Here is a 19,225-nt window from a genome sequence, read left to right on the forward strand (position 1 = left end):
GGACCTGACACCGGTTAGCGACCTTGCCATATGGCCCAGAAATGTTAGTATACAAAATTGCAGGGGAGGATGTTAGATTCGGTTAGGAAACAATTTGTATTAGAGTCTTTGTTAAGGATAGACACTCACACCTGTTGACAATTATGTATCTAATGTCCTGCTGAATTTTGTATAACCGTTTATCATGCAAATTTGAAATTTATTGTTTTTGTACTTAATAAATACGGCCGGGGGGTTTCGCGACCCCCCGCCTTCCAAAGATACCACGTCTGGGTGCTGTGTCCGGGGGTGGTGTGGTCATAGGGGGAGGGCGGTAGCCAGTCACTGACCATGTGGAAAGGGGGGGCTTTTGGCCCCCCCGCCTGCATGGCGGTGCGGCGACCTCCCCCCGGACTACTCGGTGGTGGGGCGCGTCACTAGTGGGCGCGCCCTACCGCCGATTGGCTGCCTGGATGACCCGGATGTCGTTAATCGACATCCGGGTCGGAAGGGAGGGGGGCGGGCCACTGGGGGGGGGATAAAGCGGTGGGGAGCGCCCAGGTGACCCCCTTGTTCCCTGGACGCTCCCCCACATAGGACGTGCCCCGGCGCTCGGGGCAGTTAACTTTTCCCCACCCACCATCCCTGGAGTACGTGGTTGATGTGTTGTTAGCCCAACTAGCGGGCATTTGGGCGCGGGTAATTGTCATGAAATGTTAGTTTCTGATGAGGTTGTTCTGTTAGGACTTTTTCTCCCATTGTAGTGATCAATATGGTATTGTGCAGTTATGTTTTGACTATGCTTTTTGTAGCCCTTTTTCTCCCTAGGTAGCGATTAATTTTGATTATGTGTAAACTGTTGCAGTCGTGTTTAGGCCTTTTCTTTCCCTAGTAGCTTTAAGATGTTGTACATGACCTGTGTTTTTAGTCAGTGTAGTTGTCCTTTAGAATTTTCTCCCTTAGGTCGTCGTATTTATTAGGTATGAGGGGCATGCGGTAAGGTCATGACCGGTGAGCAACTATTTGAAGGTCTGAGGGGGCGGGCATCATCCTACGGAGGTGCCCGCCCAGGGGGAGGGGCCATTGGCCCCTCCTAGAACTTCAGGGGCAAGGTAACTGGTGCTTCAAAGGGGCGCGGGTTGGGGAGTCACGCTTTCCTTAGGCTGGTAGCCACCCCGCGCGCGCATACTCATGACGTCACCGGATGGCGCAGAGTAAGGGCCCTCCTTTAGTGGGTAAATGAAGTTCACGGCGTGGACCGGGTAATTACCGGGCCCGGCTGCGCATGCGCACACCTGTAGGGGAGGCGCAGCTAGTAGGACCTGACACCGGTTAGCGACCTTGCCATATGGCCCAGAAATGTTAGTATACAAAATTGCAGCTGTACATAGAGTCGTCTGGTTTGCATCCACAAAACTGGATTCTAGGTTTGGGGCACAACAGCACTTATAGCAGATGAGGTTATAGTTCAAAACTTAACATGCACAGGTGAAAATCCAGGGCCATGCCCCAGGCCCGGTCGGATTATAGAATGGCAAACAGGTGCGTAGAATGGTGTTGAGGGGCTATCTCCAACCAGTAGAAGCAGTACGCTACACTGAGGGTGTTTCAAGCCCAGGCCTGACCGCCGCCAGCCGCTGGCTCAGTTTAGCTGGTATTTTTGGAGTGAACCTTTCCACAAACGTTTCCTTTCAGTTTGTTTTTACAAAAATAACAGGCCTGTTTTGCGCGCTATTAAAACCAAGCCAAAGATGTGGCATAGCGGCCAAAGCTCCGACATTGGAACTGGTTAGCCAGGTTTGAGTCTTGATTTCGGCTCAAACGCTGTGATTCTGGGCAAATCTCTTTATCTCCCCGTGCCTTACAAAAAATGTATTTTCCCTTATGTAATGTAACTGGTGCTCATGTAAAGCGCTCCAATACCTTCTGGTCGAGTTCGCGCTATATAAAAACTGGGGAAAAAAGTGTGCAGTGTGTTTATAAAACACATGTTGTAAAACTTATAGTCATGCAAAGGGACAGTGGAGGGCTGGACAGCCGCCTCCTCTCACCACATAAATTTAGACCTTCTTAATAATTATGAAATCTGCAAAATCGGGGAGGCGAAAATTGCAAAAAAAAAGTTAATGTAGTTATCTAAGTGAGTTCGCGATCTTTATCACTCCTACTCAGTGGAGCATCCCACAGCTGGCTGCTTGCTTCCCCCTCTGTCCATACCATGTTCTTTACATTTTCACTGCTAAGCCTTCCCAGACACCCTAAGCCTGGAATGCCTGCACGAGCCCCGAGCTCTCTGCTGCTGGTATCCCAGGCTGAAACACTCAGGCCCCAGATAAGCGTGCCAGGCACCGCCCTGCTCCAAGCCCTCCCTGTGAACTTTGACCCCGGCACTGGCTCTGCGCCGCTCCTTCCGGGCCCCGCGTCCCCTCCGAGCTTCGCGTGACTGGGGTTCGATCTGACGTCAGCTGGAGGGGTGAGGGCGCCGACGCTTCTTCCCAATTCCCATGTGCGGCTGCTCGACTCCCTCGGGTTTATGACACTTTAAAAATGCCATGCAGCTGCCCATCCACTCTGGCCTCGCTCTCCTCGAAAAGATGTACGAACACAAGCAGGTATATAATGAATCCAAACAGTTAGCGCACGGTAAACTTAGTTCTTGTGTTTGCATTGCGGTAAACATTGAATGCGGAAGTGATCCGAACACTGCATCAACAGGGGCGTGGCTTGATCAGAAAGATGGGGGAGGGTGGGTGGTGATGACCTTCAGTTTCCCCAAAAATCACGCTGGTTAAAATACATTATACCAGAAACAGGGCGGAAGGACTCATGGAGCAGTAGGAAGGGAGAGGAGTGTGAGGGCGGGGTACTTATAACCAGTGGCGGCTGCACTTTAACGGTGGTGGGAAAGCCGGTCGCAGGGAGCATCGGGGGTAAAACAAACAAGCATTGGCATAGCCAATAGGTCTCGCTTTTGGGACCTTATAAGTATTTAGTTATGCAACTGTTGCATGGCTAAACACTTATAAGGTCCCAAAAGCGAGACCTATTGGCTATGCCAATGCTTGTTTTCTTGTTATAACATAGCCATGTTGCTTTACAACATGGCTAAAAAGACATTGGCAAAGCTAATAGATCTCACATAGGCACGACCAATTGGCTTTTCCAATGCTTGTTTTCAGTTTGGAAACTCATTATGTCCCACCTGGATACCTCTCCTCCATCGGATAAAATAAAAAAAAAATGTTTTATTACCCTGGCATCCTGAAAAATTAGTGAAGGATCTCCACTATTTGTCAACAGCCTGATAAACTGCATGTACGTGCGGAGGTTTCCATGGTAGTCTAATAAATAGCGCAACTGTTCTGCTATTTATCTCTTTGCCTAACGAAATAGTTAAATGATTCGAAAATCAATATGGAGTGCTGTAAAATAACTGAAATTTTATTCTTTTAACAAATTTTTTATCTGTATGCACTTTTATGATATTGTTTTTACATATCGAATAAAGTTCATTATCTATCTATCTAATATGGAGTGTCTCTAGTATCAAAAAAGAGGGCAGCGACAGGAAAGCATAGACATGCTTCTGATTTTCCGAGTTCCCTTTACAAACATATGTAGTGGCCTTGGTCAGAATAAATGCTAAATCCTAATCTCATCCAGTAGTGCAGTAATCAGCCAGTAACACTGCAACCCCCTGGGCGCCTCCATGCCAGCAGACTTTGAAAACAATGTAAAATAATAGAGGATGTTTTCAAACTAAAATATACAGGAGCAAGAAAGGTTTAGGGTAGGTGAAAAACTGTGATGTGATTGCATCGGTGCTGGGAGCCACTCCTGCCGCCTCCCATAGTCGGACAACTGCAAAAATCATCCAAGAAAAATTCCACCACGTCTACCCAATGCTATAAACCCAGGTTCATTTTGGGAGGAAGTAAGGTTGGTAGAAAACGATTTAAAAGAACTCACACAAAGCTATTTGTAATTAAGGTCCGGATACACTTGGACAAACAGGAGTCGGGCCCCCAGATGGGAGCTGCAACTATATAGAGCCGTAACTCCTATGCACTACAACTGCCTAAGAGCTTACAGGCTGATTGGGAAAAGATGAATGCTAAAACCATTGCTTAAACAGATACGCGATGGTTTACTAAGTATGAGATACACTCACAGAGAAAGACCACAACAGGCACCCTTGGCGGGAGCTTTAACCCCTTCTGTGCCACGGCCTTTCCCCTTCCTGTGCCGGGCGTTGTATTAGTGGGTGGGGTTCATGACGAGATAGTCTCGTCATGGGCACAGCGCGACCGTTCTCCATGACGAGACTATCTCGTCATGGGCACTGAAGAGGTTAATTATGGGTGTCTTGGTATTAGACCACAATGATTTTCATTACACCATGTTAGTAAAGCATATTCTACAGAATTGCATCGAACTTCGAGAGACCGGGCTGATATCTATTGCGAGACACTTGCCAGAATGATTATGTAGGGATAAGGGTGCTTACCCGCTTAGAGAACTTAACAGTTAGCTTGACAATCAAAAGCACTTTTATCGCCAACTGATTAGGAGAGGGTATCACTGCCCTGAATATCAAAAATATAGCAGTCACTTCAGAAATAGGAGGTTTAACCATCCAAGAATCGAGCCATAACCATTACAATAAAATACAGATATATGTTCTTTCTTTTTCTCTTGAGTGTGTGACAATAGGATGGCCCCCGCTGCCAGACATGTATGACCCCTGAAATAGGACAAGATAGGGTAAGAGAGATAAGTGTGAAAAGTCACAATAATTTTTATGTTTCTCATGCATGCATTTATTTTGGTGATTATCACACGTGTTTAAAGTATACTTCACATTGAGAATTTGGTACAGATTATGGTGGTAATTCAGTAAATTATAATATAGAGATGTTTTATTCTATTGTAATTGCATTTATACAGTGCTTACTACCCCCGATGAAGCATCAAAGTTTATAAGGAAACAGGGAGATGCCAGTGGCGTAACAAAACGTGAGGGGCCACCCCTGCAAGATATGTTGAAGGAGCCCCTCAAACTCACTTCAGTAGGGGCTGAGGGGGGGCCCTAATATGGGTAAGCCTGGGGCACCCTCCGCACCGCGGGGCCTTTGTTACGCCCCTGGGTGATGCCATTGTCCACTAGATAAAGAACTGCAAAATCATTGGTGGATTCTGGGTCACAGTAGCTATATACACGAGGCCCCACATGAGATTTATGTTGGACACTGCCCTTCTGCCTGGCTTTTTATGAACAAATCAAATTTTGTACATACACAAGAAATACAGAAGGACCCTTGCTGGTCAGGTGAAAGCCATGTGCCTCGTTAAAATTGCATGGAAAGCATGATAAAACAGGCAGGGACATATATACTTAGCCCTGAGGAAGGCCCCACACCCAATTTGGATCTTTGTGAGGGCCGAAACATGTCGGCAATAAATATAGGGCGATTGAGAGATTAATGCTCAATCAAAACCCTGTACTGTTTTTTTAATTAACCCACGGTACCCTACTAATAAAGGTAGTTCTGAAAGGGTATACCTTGAGGTTATTTTAAACTCTTTCTCTTCTTCAACTCGATCTCTGCTTTGTCCACATAGATATTTATATAAGAACTACCATTCATGGTTGAGTCCGCCCTGATGGTATTACTGTATCAGGGTGTGGATAGGCGCCGATGAAGCATGCCACTATTTAGTGGGTGATGTGTCTAAACCAAAATCTTGGGATTTCCCAGTAGGGTCTTTATGTATTTTGAACAGAAAGCAAAAGAAAAGAGACAAGGGAAACAGTTATCTTGGTATGTGTATATATAAATTCGGAAGAATGCAACTAGGTGGGTCATCTCTCGCTTCCCCCATATGAAGTAAGAAAACGAATTAAAGCTAAAATGAAAGCACCATCAATTTGCAGCTTTCTTCCTCACCTTTTATTTCCCTTTTAGTTGGTCTCACCCTTCTCTTCCCCTACTCATATTACTTAAGTAAATTGCTCAGAAATATATATTTTGTACTGCTAGGCATGATTTTTCTTACATCATTTGGAGATACAATGTACACTACTAGAATATTGCAAAGGACTTGGACGGGTTAAAAATTAAACCTTTTTACCAGGACCATTTCACTGCTCCCATCACACCCCCTTGCCCCACACAACAAAGTGAAGCAGCCACTGTCCAAATGGTACGTTTTGAAAGGCACTGAAATCGAAGAGTTAATGCAAATAGACAAATGTGCTTCTTGTTAAACAACACACTTCATGTGAAACAGAGATAGTATTCTCTCTATATAAATACAACTGCTGTTTATGTAGAACCTCCATTGTGTGAGGCTTTCAGTAATAACAGCGCCACAAGTAGCTGGCACTTCTAGGCACAGTATCCATAAATGTTGTGTTCAGTGGGCGATAAAGAGGCTGCCTTTTCCTTTGGGTGTCTGGTGGCTAGGACATCCCAGCAGCTAGATAAATGTCAATTTAATGATACCAAAGTGAAAAAGAGGGTTGATACACAGAAAACACTTCTTTCACTAACAATGTGGTAGCCAAATTAGAATACACTGGTTAATGTGCTTCAAAACGTATGCGATATTGCATATCTACATTACGCTGCGAAGGATCACTGCTATTCCCAGACGGCTGCTGCCTGTTAGATGCTGGATGTGTGTGTGTGAGGGGGGAGAGAGGCAAGACTAAACAACAAATGGGAACAAGCGGATGGGGGAAGAAGAAACGTAGATGAGGTCGGATGAAGGGGGATAAAATAGGGACAGGCATGGGTGGGGGCCTTGAAATAGGGGTGAGGGGATGAAGTAACAGATGGGGGTCAATTGTACTTCCCATGCTGATTATATGTATTTTGTGATATCCGTGCTTTACTTTGTAAAACAAGCTATCTTTATGCATGCTTTGGAAAACCTCTGGTATACTGCTGCCTTCTCCTCCACCTGTTCCCAAGCAATGAGTGTTACTAGTTCAAATTACAAATGCGTGAAACATGCAATCCGAGATAGACGCAGCTCTCCGCCCTAGAAGGATTATCCGAAGTTTTTCACACAAAGATAACTGCCACGAGTCAGTTTGTACTTTACAGGCACTGTAAATACTCCAGGACTGATGAAACAAGACAAGCCCGGCGGAGCGTGGCGCGCGCGCTTGGCGGGGGCGGGGGAGCGCATTCCAGACGGGGGAGCGGACCCTTTGAAGTGCGATGCCACACGGATTGCATGGCGGCATGATGCGCGTGATTGTGCGCGTGCTCGCCATGCAATCCGCTTTTCGGAGCACTTTTGGGAGCCCCTTACAAAAGTCTCGCTTTGCGATCGCTTACGCGATAGCAAGGCGAGACCTAAAAATCACTTACCTGTCTGTCAGCCACTGCCTCTCGGTCCTCTTCGCCCACTTCCAGGACTCCAGGTGCAGGAAGTACCCAGGCTTCCAGACTCCACTAGCCAATCACGATGCTGCTGATAGCAGCGTTGTAATTGGTCTGAGCACAGTTGTTCGGCGCTCAGCGAGGGACTGGGAGCCTATGCATGTTCTCCACCCAGGCTGTGCAACACTGCCCCCGGTGGAAAACATGCAAAGTGCGCATGACGGCCGGCCAAACCGTCATGCGCACTTACAGAGTGCCACCACTCCTCCCCCTGCTCCTCTGACACAGCCCAGCACCGCCCAAAACCAGCTGAGCAACAACGGAAATATAAAATGATAATAAATATGTTATTATCATTTTATCTTTCCTTTTTCACACAGCGGTGAGCCAACACTCCTCTGCCTTAGCGGGGGAGCCGCCCCTGCTTATAACCCAATAATTTGTAGAATAACCATTTCTTAAGACCTTTAAAATCAAGACGAGTGATTGTGTGTGTGTTTTTGTCTGCATGTGTATGTAAAATCCGACAAACACCTCACTCTCCCCACTTAAAGCACCGGTACCCAACTATTTACTGTAGAATACATTTATTAGTAGGGTGTAGCACCCCAAACACCCCCAGAAGCTACCCCCCTGTGCATCGATCTCTAAACGTTTGTACAAAAGTCATAAAGCTAAACTATCTTCTGAAAGTAAGGGCAGGTGGACAGTTTATGTCAGCCGAGGTGTGACTAGGGCTGGGTGACATGTTGTTTTTAGCGCGCTGAAGCGAACCCCAGTGTGAATTCTGTTTTAATCAATCCATTTTGTCTTACAATTTTTTTTATGCAGTTAGTAGAATCATTAGATTCAAAGACCCAAGCAGAATGGGTCCAACAGATAGCCTTATTCTGATTGGCTGAAAGGGTTGTTAGTCAATCAGAATAGGTCCCTGGTTTAGCACCATTCTGGTGGTCAGGCAATCTGAATTACTTTGAGACGCCCACAATGTGGCAGTGTAAACACAGAGGGGCTTATTTACAAGCCCCTTACGCCACCGGTGCGTCACTTTTAATATGGGAAAAAGTGACGTAGCGGCGGCACAAGGGGCTTGTAAGTAAGCCCCAGGCTGTTTAGTAGAACAAACTACGCCAGTTTTTCTTTAGTTCATCTAGATCAGTTATTAGGAGCATTTAAAACTCAATTTGTCTCTGAGAGTGAATTTAAAAAAAGTGATTTCCCTTTCTAGTGAAACATTTCGGCTATCTCTAGATGTAAGTCCTACTAGAGCACGCTGGACCACAGAGATTGAAAAAAAAGCGGCACCAAAGAAAACTAGAAAGAGATGGCAGTTCTACAAAATATGGATTCTTTTAGCCTCATTATTTTGTTCACCCAACAAATGTATTTATTACATTATGAGGCAGCAGCACTTTGGGAACCCACACATTCCTTAGGGTAGAACCTCTCATGCCCAATCAGTGATCCACTTTAGCTCGTTTTATACTTTTAAGTCCAGAATAAGCAAACCATTTTAAAATCATGCGTCAAGAAGTCACCACTTCTGTAGATTTAATTGTTTTCAAAATATGAATTCCAGCTTAGAAGTAGGCGATGCTTTTTAAATTGCTTTACTAACAGTTGGACCTTTGCTATTACCTGCTCTGCCTTCCACTCAGAGCAGAAGAACTAGAGCTTTCCTCCTGGCACCTTCCCTGGCTACTAATCTTCACTTCAGTCCTGGCACCCTCTGATCACACCCAGTCTGGGTATCCTGTTTACATGGCAATGTACAGGCTTCCCTGTCACGGATGGCTCTCAAGACCTGACTGTACGAATAAGTCTCCGTGACCGGCATGCGCCTGGGTGCACTATTGGGTGGTTAGCCGCGCTTTATAAATCCCGGTTGATTGATGCTCTATGCCTGTTGAGTTGCATTTCTGTCCTCTCTGTGCTTTTGTAACTCTACCCCCCACCCCTCCTGCATCTCAGAGGATATAGGTCTACGGAATGCCAGGCAATGACGATGCCCATCAACAAGAACGTGTGCAGGGCGGACTGGCCGTAGCAGGCACCGGGCAATCCCCCGGTACGCCGCACGGGTGGGGGCCAGTTTTGGGCCCCTGAGGGCCGTTTTTGCAACATAGCTGCAAAATCAGTCCTGTAACAAAATCGGCCGAAAACCAGCCATGGCAAAGAGCTCGGCGGCACCCCCAACCTCCATGGGGACGGGGGGGGGAGGCGGCCGAACACTTTGCCAGGGCCGGTTTTGGTTCCCAGTCCAGCCCTGAACTTGTGGCACTAGGTGAGTGGGGCACTGTGGGCCAGGGAAGGGGCATGGCCATATGCTTATATGTGGAGGGGAAGTGCAGGATTATTTGTGCTTGAGTGTTTATGTTCTGTTAAGCGCAGCACTCCCACAGTGCACCTACAGTCAGATGTCTTAAATCCTATGAGGTATCATGTCTCCCCGCACCCTTCCAGTCGCCCACAGCCTGCTTTTTTGCTCTCGCCATATGGAGTACAGAGCTTGTTGCTGTCAGATGTAGACAGGCAAGGAGAGACTATCCAGGTTAGTAACCGGGGATACAGTAGATAAAACACTGTTCTTCTTCGAACAGGCAAGGAACCTTGAAAGCCAACCTCACACCTAGACAAGCTCGGATAACAATGAGAGTCCAAAGCGGGGCCTAAGTCTGTGAGGCTCACCAAGGGGTGTGGTGTGTAATCCCTCCCAATCCAAAATCTCATGGTTGTAGAAACACCAATACTTCACCAAAAAAGATGTAGCCCATCGCTCCCCTGCAATACAAACACAACAGAGTACCCTGTCTGCCAAACCGTCCATCTGGCCCAGTGCTTAATTTGAGCATGTGGTTTCCAGTGCTCGGCACCAGCTCTTATTTGTCAATACCGACACTTATGACAGTCTGACACTTGGTGGCGCTGTTTGTCTAATTTATAGATGAGCACAACAATAGTTTTTTATTTATACAATATACATTAGAAATGACTAATTCTGGGTCCAAGCTATTTCTATAGCTTAGGGTCCCTTGAATATTCTGAATTGTCACACTTGTAGGAAGGTGATCGTAAGTAGTTGTGTTGGTACTGTCATTAGCAGCAATGTCAGCGGCAATTGGTGGTGCATGCTACAATGGCCTCCTGAATAAGGCTCTGGTACTCACTTATTTACATATTAAGCATTGGTCAGGCTACCTCATTTATCGGGCCCTGATTGGGTCGGTCAACAGAAAGCGTACTCTGACTGCCCGAAAAAGGGCGGATGGTGTAGTGTGATTTCTTTCACTGATGGACAGTAATAAACAAATGTGGGCGTTCTTAGTTTTTTGTTTTTCAGAAACAGACTGCCACTTTGGAAGTTTTTTCTGAAAAAAACAAATCTTTTGAAAAGTTTGGTGAAAGGTTGTCAATACCAATGGTGACTGATCATCAGACGTTTTATACATTGCAATGAATTGTGGGGTCAGCGGTTGCTTTCAGTGTACAGAGATGACCACTGGGCTGGCGGTCATCTGTAGGTGTGACGTACGGCACTCTGTCAGGGAGGCAGAAGTAATGATGCTCTCTGCCAATTTCATGGGCAGAATACCGTTTTTCAGTTCTAAATAAAGCTGGGTCTTTGGGTTGAAATGACTGTGGGGTTAGCTAAACAATCGTGCCATAATGTCTCAGGACACTGTTGTATAAACTGCGATTGGTACAACCTATGCTAACCCTGTAACAGAATTGCTAATGTGTTCTTGTATGAAAATAAATAAATCACGTTGAAATTAAAAAAGAAATAACTGCTGGTGGCTGGCAGAGAGCTGCTGTTTCTCAAAACAACATTATTTACACAGTTTAGGAATTGTTTGACAACATGATGAGATGAGGAGAGAGCAGTACCAGCTACATCATGTTAGAATCACAGCTATTTGTTGCAAAATGACTAATTCATATTTTTTCGATTATATGGCCGACAGGTTACAAAAGTGGCAAAAATAGGTCTTAATTAAATTCTTTTTTAAACAAAAAATCAAAACGAAACTTTCGCTCCAGGTCTTTGGAGTAAATGAAAGTTTCCAGTTTTTGTCTCTAAGTCTCACTCTACTTTTCTCAACTCTTGGCATGTGAGAGCAGTAGAGAGAACCCATTATGCTCCTTGTGCACACACACCAGGGTAGGACTGACAGAATAATTAATGGAGTATGTACAGCAGGGCAGGGAGACGGCTAATTTAAACACAAATACAAATGAAAGAATAATTTACTAGCACATGTTTGTTCCTTGACGCCTCAGGGCTGTGAGTGTCAACAATGAAAAAACAAAGCACTGGGAAATTAATGTTTGCGGTGACAGGAGGTGGAGACGCTGGCCAGGCCTACAGGAAGACCAGGAGGCTTCACAAGAGGCAGGAACTTTAGGCTTCAAGACATTAGGGCATGGACGTCATTTAAGGGTTGCCAGGGGTTGCAGCCTCGACCCCTGACTTCCCCTGGCACTGCTTTTGCGACCCCTGGACTCAGAGGTGGCACAATCGGTGCCAGGAACACAGGGGCAGCTCCTCCTAATGGACGCTGGTTGAACCTCTTCTCGTCCCTGTTTTTCTGTCAATTTTTATTTACTATACAAATAGTGATTGATAATATTCACTATTAGTGTAATAAAAAATGGAGTACATTAGCTGGAATATGACCCTATCCGGAAGCAAAGTTAAGTAAAAATTGCTGTTAAATGTATATTGTATGCATGCTTGCCGGTGAGTGTGTGTTTATGTGTGCGAGAGTGTGTGAATGTGTTAGTATGTGTAAGCATGCGTGTGTGAGTTAAAGTAAAGGTCATATGGCGTGCGATGTCACTTCCGCTAGCCCTGGCATTTTGGTGAATTGACGTCCATGCATTAGGCCTGTTTCAATGTCACTGTTGCTTCCAAATGTACAGACCTGAAAAGTCAGCCCAGAAACTAGCAAAACACCCTGGGCCTGTTATTTTGCAAGGCAGCTGCAGTCCTCATATCTGAGGTAAGCGCATGCGTAGAGGTGTATAGAGACAGTCAGTCAGGGCTGTGGTTAGGCTCTAAGCGTCACTGCTGGACCCGAGCCATTGAAAGACCCTTCTTCTAAATCACACATTAGATGACGTAAAAAAGTTGCAGTCGTTCTGCGGGCTACTGCTGTGATGTGTATAGACATATAGTTACAGCCTGAGGGGTGGGTACGCAATTGGCAAGGCTTTAAGTCAGATGGGTCCAGCCAGGACTCAGCACTGGAAGTAAAACATATAGACATTGAAGCAGGTTCCTGCTGGGGCCTGCATCCTTCACCCACCAGCCAATAAAACTCATGGAAAAGAACACGCAACTCTTATGTTCACCGGGTTTTCTCTTCAAAGAGCTGGTGTAGCAGCTGAGCCAGTGATTGGACGACGAAGAACTTGAGGATCAATGCATCCTCGGCCAACCACCCCCTTCTGATGGCCCAGACTATACCTCAAGATGTCAGTGGTCAACGGCATCCTTAAACTCAGTTCATTCCTGGACAGCATTCAAACCTACATGCCGGGATATGCCCGCCATCCGTCCGTATCCACCACGAGTGGCTTGAACGCCTTCTTCTCCCTCCTTACATCCTCTGCTGAATCCCTGGACTTTCTCATTGACCCCTGTCTGCCTCTGCCCAGCTTGCGTTACTGCACACTATAAAACCCTCGCTCCCTATGAGCTTCTGATCCGCAGTCCAGGCACTCATCACCCTTCGATGGAGGCAACGCACTGCTCGCGGGTCTCCCAGAGGCCTGAATGGCATAATAATAAATAATTCCAGATTTGAAAATCGCGACTTATCACCTCTAAGGGTATCCAGGCGCTGAGTGCCGTCAGGGAGATTAAGTGAGCTATTGTTCAGAGTCACATGATGCTGAGCTGCTGCAGCGGATTGGACCATGAGCCCCGCGCTACGGAGTCAGCCGCTCTTGCCTCTGCGCCACACCTCTCGCATTGGCGTCAATCGAAGAAAACCTTTGTGCAGCGACTGAACTAATCACGAGTCAAAGGCCGTCCAAGCACATCTCCCCTACTTTGAAAGGTCTGCATCAGGTCTCTCCTCCTGCCAGAGTCCATGTTGTCTTATGTGCGATCTATAAAGTGTTCCACCTAAATACATGTGATCACTATGTCTACTGGCAGAAGCGCTACTAGAAGCCACCTGTTTACCAGATGGAAAATAAAAAAAACTCACAAAGAATGCCCAACAGATTTCTTCTTAATATGGACTAAGAATCGTTTGTTCTGTCATTTGCACAATTCATGGCAGATCTCAAAACCCACCTTGTCCAAATCCTCTTGCTGACATGGATTGTAATCCATGCCTGGCCTTCCCTACCCCACAGAGAGGTGATGTTTCTGGTCCTGTCTGTGCTTGTACATAGTTATTGCCCCTAGTTCTCATTGTAAAGGTACCTCCATCTCTCTCTAGCCTCACACGTTGGCTACAAATCTTGTTACCGTGTAAAGCGGTGCGGTCCACTGTCTCATGCGGCTGAGGTCATACTTTAAAATACCCTCAATAAAATAAAACATAAAACATGATTTCTTGAATTTTGGTGATTTTGTAAGGTGGCTTCAACAACCAGTCTCACATCTTCTTCAGTTCGGGCTGCTCGCCTTCTTTCTCTCGCTTGGCAGGTCAACGTTGCATGAGAAGTTACCTACTCCAGGTCCATTTTGTTCTTTTCTCCATTTTTCTACCATAGCAAACATCTTTGGTTGTAGAGCATTTAATAATAGAACATAACAGAACCCGCTGGCTATGGTCTTCAACTCGCGCATCAAGCTCTGCACACGTTCAGCCGGGCTCATCTCTAGTCCCTCATAGAGAACATTTCTGCAGTTGTGGGGGGTGTCAACTGATATCTCGGGTCTGGGGAGGCAGGAAAGATACAGAGAACCTTACACAGATACCTTACACAGAGAACCTTATACAGAGAACCTTATACAGAGAACCTTATACAGAGAACCTTATATAGAGAACCTTATACAGAGAACCTTATACAGATACCTTATACAGAGAACCTTATACAGAGAACCTTATACAGAGAACCTTATAAAGATACCTTATACAGAGAACCTTATACAGATACCTTATACAGAGAACCTTATACAGAGAACCTTACACAGAGAACCTTATACAGATACCTTATACAGAGAACCTTATACAGATGCCTTATACAGAGAACCTTATACAGAGAACCTTATACAGAGAACCTTATAAAGATACCTTATACAGAGAACCTTATACAGAGAACCTTATACAGATACCTTATACAGAGAACCTTATACAGAGAACCGTATACAGATACCTTATACAGAGAACCTTATACAGAGAACCTTAGACAGATACGTTATACAGGGAACATTTCTGTAGTTGTGGGGGGTGTCAACTGATATCTCGGGTCTGGGGAGGCAAGAAAGATACAGAGAACCTTACACAGATACCTTATACAGAGGATACCTTATACAGAGAACCTTATACAGAGAACCTTATACAGAGAACCTTATATAGAGAACCTTATACAGATACCTTATACAGAGAACCTTATACAGAGAACCTTAGACAGATACCTCATACAGAGAACATTTCTGCAGTTGTGGGGGGTGTCAACTGATATCTCGGGTCTGGGGAGGCAGGAAAGATACAGAGAACCTTACACAGATACCTTACACAGAGAACCTTATACAGAGAACCTTACACATATACCTTACACAAAAAACCTTATACAGAGAACGTTATACAGAGAACCTTATACAGAGAACCTTATACAGATACCTTATACAGAGAACCGTATACAGAGAACCGTATACAGAGAACCTTATACAGAGAACCTTATAAAGATACCTTATACAGAGAACCTTATACAGATACCTTATACAGAGAACCTTATACAGAGAACCTTACACAGAGAACCTTATACAGATACCTTATACAGAGAACCTTATACAGATGCCTTATACAGAGAACCTTATACAGAGAACCTTATAAAGATACCTTATACAGAGAACCTTATACAGCGAACCTTATACAGATACCTTATACAGAGAACCTTATACAGAGAACCGTATACAGATACCTTATACAGAGAACCTTATACAGAGAACCTTAGACAGATACGTTATACAGAGAACATTTCTGTAGTTGTGGGGGGTGTCAACTGATATCTCGGGTCTGGGGAGGCAGGAAAGATACAGAGAACCTTACACAGATACCTTATACAGAGAACCTTATACAGATACCTTCTACAGAGAACCTTATACAGAGAACCTTATATAGAGAACCTTATACAGATACCTTATACAGAGAACCTTATACAGAGAACCTTAGACAGATACCTTATACAGAGAACATTTCTGCAGTTGTGGGGGGTGTCAACTGATATCTCGGGTCTGGGGAGGCAGGAAAGATACAGAGAACCTTACACAGATACCTTATACAGAGAACCTTATACAGATACCTTATACAGAGAACATTTCTACAGTTGTGGGGAATGTCAACAGATATCCCTGGACTGGAGAGGCAGCAGAAATACCCAGAGAGGGCACAGAATGTTGGGTGGAGATCTGCAGGAAATTCATAAAGAGAAACTAATCTGCTCCTGGTCAGTGACTGTGGTTAACTAGGCATTAGCCGCTGATTAACATCATGCACATCTGCCACGGCCCACAGAACAGATGTGGAAGAATAGGAAGGATTCGCGAGCAGTACATGACCACAGAAACCCTGGACTAGGTCTGATAATGTAGTGTTTTCAGTTCCTTTTCACTGTAGCAGATGAAAAACGCAGCTAGTCTATAGGGCCGGATGAACAGTTACAGAAAAGTTCCATCAGTGGCAAAGAGCCGGACGCCACCAGGCGGTAAAACCCGGAAAAATGAATGTGTCCTTGTGTAATGTAACTAGTGCTCATGTAAAGCACTCCAATACCTTTGGGTCAGGTTCGCACTATATAAAAAACTGCAGATAAATAAATAACAATAATCAGTGGCTCCAGAGACCTGCTCAACACGTCACCACACACGCTCTGTATTTGAACATAGTTGTTTGGGTCTGGACGCAATTTACATCTGGACCACTCTGTGCCTACCTACAGTACAAGTGTTTGACCCCACTTTCATTTGCTCCTTCATCCTTACTGACATCAACTACTACTAGCCGGTACTTTCTCATCATTTATGTCCCTGCATTCGCTTTGCACATTCGGCTTCTCTGAATTGTCTCACCCAATCTGTGCCCTTTGCCCTCCATGCCCCCTCGTCTACCCTGTCCTCCCTCACCCACTCTGTGCCATGACACCTGCTCGCCAAGGTCTTAAGGCAAGAGCGTAAGGAGGGTCATGCTCAATGCAATGGTCTGGAAGACCACTGTGGATGCTACAGCCTACAATGATATACGTTACAACAAACAAATGATGGACGGAATGCTGACAATGCATACATTCTCCCCCAGTCAAGAGATCTGGGTTAAATCCATCGTTCTTTTGCCCACTACACCACCCCAGTTTAGACATGGCCATATGCAAATCAGTCTTGACCCTGTGCCTCATGGGAACAGTCCAGCCCGAACTGCCAAGCCATGTCTTCCCTGGACCGGAATCAAGCATCCTAGGACCGGTTTCTGGCTATCAGCCGTCATCAGCCAGGATAGCTTGACTCCAGTGGCGTAGTGAGCACGGGTCCCACGTCTGGGAATACCCATCCCACTTAGGGCGAAAAGCGTTACAACAAACAAAAGATGGACGGAATGCTGACAATGCAGACATTCTCCCCCAGTCAAGAGATCTGGGTTAAATCCATAGTTCTTTTGCCCACTACACCACCCCAGTTTAGACATGGCCATATGCAAATCAGTCTTGACCCTGTGCCTCATGGGAACAGTCCAGCCCAAACTGCCAAGCCATGTCTTCCCTGGACCAGAATCAAGCATCCTAGGACCGGTTTCTGGCTATCAGCCGTCATCAGCCAGGATAGCTTGACTCCAGTGGCGTAGTGAGCACGGGTCCCACGTCTGGGAATACCCATCCCACTTAGGGCGAAAAGCGTTACAACAAACAAATGATGGACGGGATGCTGACAATGCATACATTCTCCCCCAGTCAAGAGATCTGGGTTAAATCCATCGTTCTTTTGAAGAATGTATGCATTGTCAGCATTCCGTCCATCATTTGTTTGTTGTAACGCTTTTCGCCCTAAGTGGGATGGGTATTCCCAGACGTGGGACCCGTGCTCACTACGCCACTGGAGTCAAGCTATCCTGGCTGATGACGGCTGATAGCCAGAAACTGGTCCTAGGATGCTTGATTCCGGTCCAGGGAAGACATGGCATGGCAGTTTGGGCTGGACTGTTCCCATGAGGCACAGGGTCAAGACTGATTTGCATATGGCCATGTCTAAACTGGGGTGGTGTAGTGGGCAAAAGAACGATGGATTTAACCCAGATCTCTTGACTGGGGGAGAATGTCTGCATTGTCAGCATTCCGTCCATCATTTGTTTGTTGTACAGCCTACAATGAGGCATAAATGAAGGCCAGGCCTCCCAAGGAAGGCCACTTTAAGGCTATGCCCTCTTTCCAGTTGTCATTTCCCTCTACATCCATCTGTCCTTATGAAGTGAAAATGACCAGTTACTAGCGAAAGTATCACTTTACAACACATGTGTTTACAATGGCTGCATTTACCACGCATATACCTTTAACATGCAAGTAGAGGCGAGGTTGAGGGTGAGGTAAGGTAAGGTAAGGTAAGATAAGATAGAGACGCAAACCCCACCTTTTCTTTATTGTGGGGGAACCCCTCCCAAACACCCCTTTTTTAAATTACTTTAACCATTACTTTTATGTTCGTGGTAAAGGTATATGCCTGGTAGAGACTGCGATGTAAAGGTGTTTCCCGTTTTTTGCTCCTGTTGGTCCCCACATCTTCTGTTATCCAAGGATGGGCAGCCCTTTCTACAGAGTCAATCCAATTTGTGGCAGTGACACCGCTTTGTGAGCTGGGGCAGTAGAACTCCACTTGCACGGCCACTCTTTCCTATGTTATTTGTGTGGGAGGAAGAGGTCCTTCTGGTGGGAACACCACAATGGAATGCACAAATATGAAAGTAAACCTTACTTCTTTCCTGGGATCTGTTTTGTTTCAGTGACCACTGGCAAGAGAAGACTTTCATCAAACATAACTTTGTCCACGGGCGAATAATGTCAGAAACAGCACAGCTGATGAATCAGCTTGCCGGTTCAGTGCTGGCCTCATACCCCTTGGAATGTCTGCTCCCTCATTGCATCCACACAGGGTTTCCTATCCCTTCTGTTTCGCAACACCTGAAGATACGCTCACCAAGAAGTGCGACACTTGCTTCTCAAGTGATATATGCGCGACAGGTGTAAACATTGCATCATGCACAACGTTTCATACAACTTGCAACTGTTTTAATCCATCACTGATGTCTTTTTGGGGATGTAACTGTGAGGCTAGACAGGGAAGCTTGTGAAGAGGACAACAAACTTGCATATTTAGTGTAAAGTTATTTTGGGGCGCATCCGAATTTAGGTTTCCTCCACATCAGACACTGTGCTCCATTCAGCATCCTGAAAAGTGACTAAGTCTGGGCAGTGAACTCCACTCGCGGAGTTTTCCGCACTCCGCGTTACCCAGAGCTCACAGAGTTCTGAAAAACTCTGATCCGCGGTGCAGAGTTTTTTTCCTCGCTCGCGTTCATCAATGTCAAGTTGGCGATTGCGAGCGTGGAAAATCAACCTCCCAGCGAGATTTCTCAACACGGGTGGTCAGATTTCTCATTGCGAGTGGTCGCGTATGCTTGCGACCG

The 19,225-nt window shown here is 45.7% G+C and overlaps 1 long non-coding RNA gene across 1 annotated transcript in view; it reads left to right on the forward strand.

Moving 5' to 3' along the window:
- The first annotated feature begins 2,457 nt into the window (after positions 1-2,457).
- Positions 2,458-19,225, forward strand: part of LOC146799640 (uncharacterized) — a 95,064-nt gene continuing 78,296 nt past the window's right edge. Inside the window, exon 1 of the long non-coding RNA XR_014969300.1 lies at positions 2,458-2,591. This is a non-coding gene — a long non-coding RNA (uncharacterized LOC146799640). The remainder of the gene's footprint in view (positions 2,592-19,225) is intronic.

This window comes from Triturus cristatus, chromosome 9 (assembly GCF_964204655.1).
Source record: "Triturus cristatus chromosome 9, aTriCri1.1, whole genome shotgun sequence".
In the NCBI taxonomy this organism is placed as follows: Eukaryota; Metazoa; Chordata; class Amphibia; order Caudata; family Salamandridae; genus Triturus; species Triturus cristatus.